Genomic DNA, 10,312 nt, shown 5'->3' with positions numbered 1-10,312 from the left:
TATAACATCTACATCTCTTATTTTCAAAAAGGAAACAATGGACAATACGGCTGGAGAATGCAGTGAAGTCGTGGAATCTGATCCACCACAAACGGTATTGATTTATGTGCTACAAGTGCAGTTCACACCTGTAGTGACTTTAACTGAACAGAAAGTCATGTTTATGATATTTTTGGGAAAATTAATCAGTGGTAGTATATTATTGATTACTTTGCCATTGGTTTACTGTGGATTAGGTGGTTACAATTAATTTGTAAATTTTACATTGAATTGTCGCACAGGAAACAATGGACAATACGGCTGGAGAATGCAGTGCAGTCATGGAATCCTATCCACCCCAAATGGTATTGATTTATGTGCCACTTTTAATAAAGTGCAGTTGCCACCTGTGTTGACATGACACTTAGTTTGCAGTCATATTTAAATATAATTTGTCAGTACTCGTGCAGTTTTTAATAATTACATTTGATTAACTTCTTAATCTTAATTATTTATCATGTTAACATGTCACAAAGGAATCAATGGACAACACCGTTGGAGAGTGCAGTGCATTTTTGGAATCCACTGATCGAACCCAAACGGTATTGAGATATATCTCCACACATGTTGCTCACCTCTATCTGCTACTCCAGCATTTCCCAATCCCAGTCCTCGCGCCCCCCCCGCTCTGCATATTTCGTATGTATCACTTATCACGTACAACGTTTGTTCTATTCGACTGTAAGTGCCCTACGAAGTGGACATCACAGGATATTCCGCCATGATTCCAGTTCGAAACTAGTGTATATGTTCCATTCAAAGTGCATTAAAGTGTGCTAGACATGAATTTAAATTGTATTTATTTACAGAGGTATATGATGTCCACTCGTCTGTGTGTGCAGATGCTGCAGGCATTAATGTTCCGAAGTTAAGTAAACTTAAACGGATTTCCCCTGCTGAGGGAGTAGGGAGCAATGAACATGGTGTAGGGATCATATCAATTGGAATGCAGTTTATGCAAGTAGCTCTCTACTAACGAGCTGGTTATCTGAATCAGGTGTGTTAACTAATGCCGAGTTCACACTGCACGATTTTCAAAGACGTCGCATCACTGTTGGTTTCACACTGAACGACTATCTGGGGTAGCATTCAGTTGCTGCTGTGTTCACACTGCACGATGGAACGACGACAGGAGGTTACACACTGCATGACTTTATATATTTTTTTTACATTTTACCTTATTTGTATAGTTGTATTTTATATTTAATCTGTATCTATCTGTATTTATGTTCTACTGTTAGTGTTATCTGTCTGTGTGTATGTGCTGTACATGTGGAAGAATTGACAATAAAGCAGACTTGACTTGACTTGACTTGACTTGACTTACAATAGGAAGAATCACCGATAACTCTGTCTGGTGCAAGGTTGCCAGGTTTTCACTACAAAACCCGCCCAATTACTACTCAAAACTAGCCTGAAAATAGCCCAATTGCTTTCGAGGGGGGTAAAATACAAATTTTTTGGCGGGGTTCTTCTGGTACAATTCACATTCCAGGGCCTAAATATCACGTTATTGGGGTCGCTTCAACCTGCTGACATAAAAAACAACCGGCGGCAATCGTGGATTTGGCAACACTGGTCCGCAAACTACGTTTCATATAACTCCTCCCCAAACTTCCCGCTGCCCTGTATCTTGGTCTCTCATTGGCTGTAGGTCATCGCCGATGTGTTTTTCAGTCAGAACTCATTGCACACAGCGTGATTGTGAATCGCCGATTCCCTCAGATCGTGTCTTTGATAATTCACACTGCGTGATTGTGCTCGTGAACGAGCACCGATTTGCCTCCGATTTCGGGCATTTGTCTGCGATTTCGCAAAACCTGTCGCCGAGTGAAAAATCGGGCTAAAATCGTGCAGTGTGAACTCGGCATAAGAGACATGCAAAATATGCAGGTTGGGGGAGGACTGGGATTGGGAAACGCTGTGCTACTCAATGTAAACATACTAGGATTCCCTTTGACAGTGAATGTAAAACAGGGATCCTCAAATCTGGCTTGCGAGATCCACTTTCCCACAGAGTTGAGCTCAAACCCTGATTAAACTCACCGACCTGTGATTTTCTAATGATCCTGAAGACACTGATTAGCATGCTCAGGTGTTTTTAATTAGTGTTAGAGCTAAACTCTGCAGGAAAGTGGATCTCGCAAGCCAGATTTGAGGATCCCTGATATAGATGAATGTTTAAACTTTAAAGGCTACATGTATTTTTGTAGTTCTATTTGTCTGAGTTTGCTTTATTCATTTTTTCCTTGTTTGTTACTAGGATTAAATTAATCAACATTTTTATATCAGTGTCATGCTTTGCCAAAGAACAAAACGTCCAACCAGCTTTATAGTCATTAACTTTCAGTCATTAACACTCTACAAGTGTGGTGGTAGAAAGACATTTATTAATGCTACTAAAAGTATTGGGGTGCTTTACTGTCAGTTGCATTTCTATGTGACAAAAATGCAGTAATCATTTTGGAAAACACATTTGCGGGAAATTGTTTCTGCTTGTTGTTTATTCATTCATTTAATTAGTCTAATTTAAGTTCCCTAACCCCAGCAAAATGTTAACGGGGGACCTTGTAGGCAGTCTAGCCATGGCCAAAAATGTTTCTTGCTGTTTTTGTTTATGAACGAATTATCGTTCTATTCAGTGTGATAACACAAAAGACTGCTATTAATTGCTGTACATTTTAGGAGAGTCTTCTTCAAAGAAGAAACCTTATACTTGAGCAAAATGCTGAGTTCCAAAGATGTTTGGAAATTGATCGACAATTTATCGACATCTTAAAAAAATAATTTAGAAAAGAAAATAAGTATTTAGGAAATGACTGCTGTGTCCACAGATGCAGACACAGAGAGAAACGCACAATACTGCAAAACTCAGAGAGAAGGCGTGTAGATGTAAGTATCAATTAGTTTTGTTTTAACTACCCTAGCTTTCTTTACAATGCAGTCATGTAAAGATGTTTAGATAAAAATGTAGAAAAATTTCTACATTTAGAAAAAATTCAATAAATAAAAAAAACTAAAATTTAAAATGTAACCGATATTTGCAAATTGTATAAAGTGCAGCTAAATTTCATTAATCACTTGACAACTACTTTTGAAGGATCTGTTTTGATGAGCAAATGACCTTTTCAGCTGTAAGGGAACAATCAACAGCATTGGATAGCCGCTGTCTCTATAACTATGGTATTACAGCAAATGCAAAGGCATCTGAATGTGATTGTTTTAGACAGTTGATCAGTAAGAAGGAACAAGAGAGTATTGAAATGAAAACATTTATTCAATTGTTCAAAAGGTTTATTTCCAAAAGATAAATGTAGAAAATAATCTGTGGCTAAAGAAGTTGTCCATAATTTGTAATTGATTAAGTTTTTGTTAAATCGTTAAATTGATTGTTGATTTAATTTCAACCACGTCAGTTTTTTTCTGTTAATGAATCTTATTGAGGTGTACTGTAAAGAATGAACTCAATGATAATACACTAAAAATATTCACATTTTTGTATGCCAGTAGACACATTTATGCTGGCCATTCCTTTGAAATGTTTAATGTAATTCATCTTAACACAGATTGTGAATCAGAGAATGGCAGATGCAGAAAAGGTTTCAGCAACAGATGGTCCTACCTTTCAGTTCCGCTATTCAGATGGAAGTTATCGTAGGAGGAGTTTTCATCTTGATAGCCCTATCCAGGTGCGTGGAACAACCAAAATAGTGTTATTATAAAGCTACCTGTTATTAGCTTTAGACCTGCAAACAAGAATGCTTATGGCATTGAAGCCCCTTTACATTGGCATAGTTTATGCAAATGGTTGACTGAAAGTTAATTCTTTTAAAAACTCATGTATTCCTCTTCATCAGTAGGGTTTTACTTAAAAAAAAAAACTAATTTGCTATCAATGATGTGAATTTTGAAACAGTGATGTTTCTCCTATCTTTCCTATCATTTCCCATTATCCAAAAACTACAAATAACAAAATTAATATGGATTCTCTTACATATTAAATGGTGTAACTAGAGCCACAGACAACCAGGAAACAGTGAGTTGAACCTATTTTCTATTTTGTGTATGCATGTGATTATGCAAATTATGTGAATGATGATTTGTAAGTACATCTGCAATACAGATGCAATACAATTCACAATACTGATTTCACAATACAATTTCCTTATTTTTATGTAACAACATGTTGCATTATAAAATTATAAATGAAAAGATGTCCTTTTATTATTGCTTGGACAAAATGCTGAACATTTCTTTGTTAAATCGAAAAACAAACTTTTAAAACAAACCTCAAATCAATTAAATAACACAAATTAAATATCTTCATATAAACAAACAAAGGCTTTGCCTGTGCTCTTTCCAATCAGTTAGAGGCAACCACTGTATTTTAATCATGATCCAAACAGATGCTGCATACGTGCAACATGAGCCGTTTTTATTCTAAATTGGATTATATAATTTTCGAAATCTGAAGCAAAATACAACTGGTCTGACTTTAACTTTGTGAAATTATGCTACATAAAATATCTGAACGAGACAAAAACAGCAGTCGGGCTGAATGAGGCAGAAATTCACTCTCTGACAGCAGGTGGCACTTATGGAACAGCAGTGATACAGTGTTTCCTTGGTTACCACTATAAACAAAGCGGTGCAGTGCTTATGAACGCTGGTTTATTATACATTCTACATGTGTACATGCTTGCATATACATGCATTACACATATTATAGAGTCAAGATTAAAAGAAAATATCATTTAAACTTTTCTAATGACAGTCAGTTCCACTCAGAGATACAGTCATAACTCATACTCCCAACTGTATTGCGATTCCTTTAATATCCCAACCAATTTAAATCGACACGTATTTGTATCGATTTTAAACCGACTCCTGGTGCATTGATACATCCCTACAATATTTGCACAGTACAGTACCATACATATTCTACTACTAGTAGATTTCATCTTAAGGATTTACACCACACTTTGCAAATGAACGTTCCTGTTCATTTTCAAGCACCTCTTAATCACAAGCAGTGCAAAGAAAATTATACTTTCAAAGGGTATTCAAACCACACAGTGAACACCTGCCTGTGTTTTTTAGCTCCCAAGAGAAGTATACTTAACTACCAAATGGTGATTCCCAAGGGAGATTAAGTAGCAGGTTTTATGTTAATTCTGTTAAAATTACAAATACATACATACATTTATGTATTGTATGTTATGTTAATATACAGATGGGATTAGTGTGGTGCAATTACACAATTTACTATGTGAACTGCTGTAGTAAGCCACAAGTAACAACACCACGTTTATCAAGATAATTAAAGGGATAGTTAACCCAAAATGAAAATTCTGTCATTTACTCATCCTCATATTGTTCCAAACCTGTATGAATCCCTCTCTTCTGTAAATGATGACAGAATTTTCATGTTTGGGTGAGCTATCTTTTTAAGACCAATTGTGTGTTTTTGTTTTTGTTTTTTCTTCGTATTGTGCTACTTGCCTTCACCTATTGTTTGACTTCCATACTTGGCTATGTTGTTGTTTGTTTACAGAGTCTAATTTCTTTTGCTGGGGCTGTTCCCTCTGCCACAGAGGATTTCCTTTTAGCATCTCCAAGTCCGGTTTTGCACCTCCACAGTCAACAGACCGGAACCCTAAGGGAGTGTGGTTTGTTGGAGTCAACAACTATATTTATTCACTGGACACCCGCTGGTCAGGTTATTTCAATTCTGTTGATACTAATCGTCTGGAATTACTGCAATAAAACTTTTAAGTTCGCTCCATTTCATAGTGGTACTAAATGTGTTTTTGAAAATGTAAAATTAAATTAGTAGAGTTGGAAAAAAATTACTAGCCATGATAATAATAACACTGAATTGACCAAACTGATAGTGATCTTAGCTTTGTATGCTTTTAGCACAAATGTTTTACACTATAACATGTTTATTGTCTGTCATAAGAATTCACCTGGTGCACTGGAGGCACAGTCTCCATTACGGGCTTTATCTGAGTCTCAACCTGGATCTCCACCACGGGCTTCTGCAGGGCCTCTACCTGGGTCTCCACCTTGGGCTTCTCAAGGGTCTCCACCACGGGCTTCTCCAGGGTCTCCACTGGATCTCCACCTTGGGCTTCTCAAGGGTCTCCACCACGGGCTTCTCCAGGGTCTCCACCAGGAAGTCCTTTAAGCTGTGATTCTGATCTAAGGGCAGTATTGCGTAATCTGCAATCAAATGTTAATTTTGAAGACATGCCACCAACAGCAAATAGGATTAATGTTGTGAGGGGAGACATTATAGAATCAGCTTTCAGAACATTTAGGAGGAGGCAGTTCAACCCTAATTGCAAATTGGATGTGGTGTTTGTTGACGCATGTGGTCAAGGTGAAGGAGCAGTGGACAATGGTGGACCCACCAGGGAATTTCTGACCCTTCTAATGAAGGAACATTTGAACTCGCGTAATTTTGTGGGGCCTGTATGGAGGAAGAACCTGGGACTGGACTCCATAGGTATGTACATGACAGGACAGCACATAATTATTAACATAGGGTTAGGGTTATATATGTATGTGTATGTATGTGTATGTGTGTGTATATGTGTGAATACAATTTTTTTTTTTTCAGGGTGCTGTATTTTGAAGAATTTTGAAAACTCATTAAAACCCAAAAGTAACAGATCCTTATTGGAAAGGGTTTTAACAATGCTTTCCATGCTTGTTTGATGAACCATGAACAATTATGGTCTATGTACCTGTGAAACAGTCCTAAGACACTAACAGTTTACAGACGTTAGAAAATTAGTCACAATTACAGACCTGCCAACCTGTATGCATTTTGCATAGCGGGTACGCATTTTGACCTTGAAGTACGCTGGTACGATTTCTCACATTAAACTACGCAAAAACCTGGTGACCTGTCCACGCGCAGTAAACAAGCAACAGAAAAAATGAGGAGTTCAACCAAGCAGAGCGTTTTTTCCGGTTTTGCATTTAAATAATTTCTGTGTGTTTTATTTCTCTCCAAACTGGCTCTGTTTGTATGTCCGTGAGTCGCGCGCTGAGATGAGGAAACACGTGCATGGTGCATCTGAAAAAGAAACATAAGCCTAGCATGACTTGTAATGCGGAGCGTTTCTAAACCTGTTGTCCAACAAAACAGAACATTATAACATGCATGGCTCCAGACTGCGACCATTTTTTCTGCCGGTGCGACTAATTTTTGTGAGCGGTCGCACTGGCGCGACCACCGCGTTGTTCAACTCGTAAAGCCCAATTTATACTTCTGTGTCGAACCTACGCCGTAGCTTACGCATAGACGCACACCCATACGCCGTAGCCTTACGTGCATCTCTCCAAAAATCTTAACAGCGCATCAATTCTATGCAGACTGCAAGCACTGTGATTGGTCTGCAAGAACCCCTCCCTCCATATGTACTTGAGTTTTGTGTGTGTTTATGTGCACTTTAATATATTTTAATGTTACACCTTCTTATATAAAATAAAACAAAGCAAAGAACAAGTGTCTTATCATTTATTATACTACATAGCATTATACATCAGTAGTTGTCCGCAACAAACAATGTTGATCTGCCGTGGTATAAGTCCTTGTGGAGATTGAAAGAATGCCAGTTTGTAGTTTAAAAAACATTTAGTTTTAAATAATGATTTAATGATTTGATATTTATTTGCCGCCATCACGGCTATAATGCTTCTCCGACGAGCAGCTTCTTCTTCGGCTTTTGCCGTGCAACATGCAGCAACATGCCCGTGGACACCGCTGACTAGCGGTTTGCATGTGTACTGCACGTTGACGCGGACAACGACGCAGAAGTATAAATGAAAACTGATGCATAGCCTACGGCGTAAAGGCTACGGCGTAGGTCCGACGCAGAAGTATAAATCAGCCTTAAGCGCTGTCATTTCTGTAGCATTTGAGAAACATCAAGCGGCAATAGAAACGAAAGCGAAACTAAACCGTGCTACGTTTCAGCTGCGCAGCGCGGACCGTTTATCAGCTTGGACCGCGACGCAAACACACTTGTCTAAGCTCAGAACAGCTTTACTCGGGGAGCCAATGTTGGTTTCGCGACACTGTAACTGCACAGATGCACAGTGCTGCGAGATCCAGTGAGAAGCGTTTGAATTCGCCGCACAATGATAAGGTTGCTGCGAGATCTAGTGAGAATCATTCAAATTCTGCACAGAATTCTCTGTTATAAACAGCGCTGACACACCTCAGGAAACCAGAAGCGGTAACGCTAACTGTAACCGTGGTGTTGTGGTAGAAATAGTCGAATGCATTGCATCGTTCATTTCAGCGTTTGTACAACCTTCTGAGAGAGTAATTCAAGCACTTTTCAATGACATTCAAGCATTTCACACAACTATTTCCAGCACTTAAAGCTCTAAACTGATCCAGTTTGAATGTTATTTTTAATGGGATGACCAAAATATACTTTGTGATAAACAAACGCTTATGTAAAATAAAAAAAAATACATAAAATCACAATTATAACCAGTAGACGGCAGCAGAGGAGCACTTACTGGCTTATTAGTCATTCATTTCTACTTTTTCTCTATATTTTAAAATTATAAAATCACGATTATAAAATATCAAATCATCAAGAAATCAGATTTTGTCTGAATTTTACAGTTTTTGTGTATGAAGTTAGAAAAGTAACAAAGTGCCTTAAAAAACAAACTTTTCTTCAATTTACTACTAAACCACTGCTCTCAAATGTTAGTCTGGAGCCCTGACATACTCCACAACATCAGACAAATGTTAGAAATAACTTCCGTCCTGATCTGATGTGGCTTCTTATCACAGAATGACGCAGAAATATATTCTATACTCATACTGTAATAAAGGCTATGTCGATTAGCAATGGACTATAAATATACTTATGAAAATACCCGAGGTGGTTTTAAGAACAGAGATAAACATTGTCACTGTTGAGTGTTTATTGTCTTGATGTTCTCTTTGAATGTCATCATTAAAAGTGTTTCTGTCTTTCATTCAGTTATAGCAATAGCTGCTTTTGTCCATATTAGGGATTTCCTGGAGCGTAGTAAGCACTATTTCTTCAGTGATGCATATGTGGACTTTCTGCACAGGGGCGCCCTCTAGTATCCAGTAGGAATAAAACAGACATTACATGTGTTTATAACACTAAATAATGGCCAACCTATAAAAATAATACTTCTCTCAAAAGAAATTTAAGGTAGACATGTGATAATCCATGTTTTTCTACAGTGTACAACAATGTACTGGAGTTTTTTTTTTAATAGCATTTAAAATTGCTAAAAAGAACTCTGTTGTGCCAAACCATCAGAACCAAACTGCAAACTGTGGTTAAAAAACAGGTATTTATTGAACCTTGGGCTAACTGTATTGTTGCATTCCTACTGTTTACTCTAAAATACCGTATAACAGGAATATCACAAACTGAGTGCAGACTCGGAGTACTAACCTATGAAACATTTTTAACATGAAGTCTAGCATTTTGCACATTGTGCAATTACGATTTTGACATTAGCCATCAAGGAGCTTCAAGTAATGTAGGAATAGGCTATATGACCCCCGGTATCATGCCCCCAAGGTCCCACTGATGGTACTCAAAAAAAATGTCAAAGGTTGGCAGGTCTGCAATTACAAATACTTAGGACACTAAAGAGACCTTTAGACTGACTCTGAAAAACATGATGAGAAAGATTTCCAGGGTTCCTAATGACCTGTGTGAACATTCCATAATCCTGCTGCAGGGAGCCATAAGGACTTCAGATGTGGACAGACCAGTAAACTGCAATGTCTATAATGTAAGACACTTAAGACAGTGCTACAGGGAGACAGGAAGGACAACTGATTGTCTATGCAGTGCCAAACTACATATGACCATATGTGCCCCTAGAGTTGTTTGAGAATATCAAAGTGCCTTGGTGGAAGAGTGAAGTCAAATTTCACAGCAATAAATGGGTCATCTATTGCAGTCCATGAGGATGAGATGAATCAAGATGTAGTTTCCTCAAACAACAGTTACAAAAAGGCCAGTTGCAAATTTAAACAATATGCCACATTTTTAAGACATTTACCATTTTGACACAATTTACCACTTGTACACTCATATCTGTGCCAGATGAATGCATTGAATTGCATTACGTTTTTTAAATATTTTTAGATTTTGGACATGGTAAGACAAAATTAAACACATGGATCACATGAGAGTATTAACTTCATTCAACAGTATGACAGACAATTGCTATTGTTGTAGTATTA

This window comes from Sinocyclocheilus anshuiensis, unplaced genomic scaffold (assembly GCF_001515605.1).
Source record: "Sinocyclocheilus anshuiensis isolate Anshui unplaced genomic scaffold, SAMN03320099.WGS_v1.1 scaffold2272, whole genome shotgun sequence".
NCBI classification, from domain to species: Eukaryota; Metazoa; Chordata; class Actinopteri; order Cypriniformes; family Cyprinidae; genus Sinocyclocheilus; species Sinocyclocheilus anshuiensis.
Note: the sequence above shows the minus strand (reverse complement) of the source record.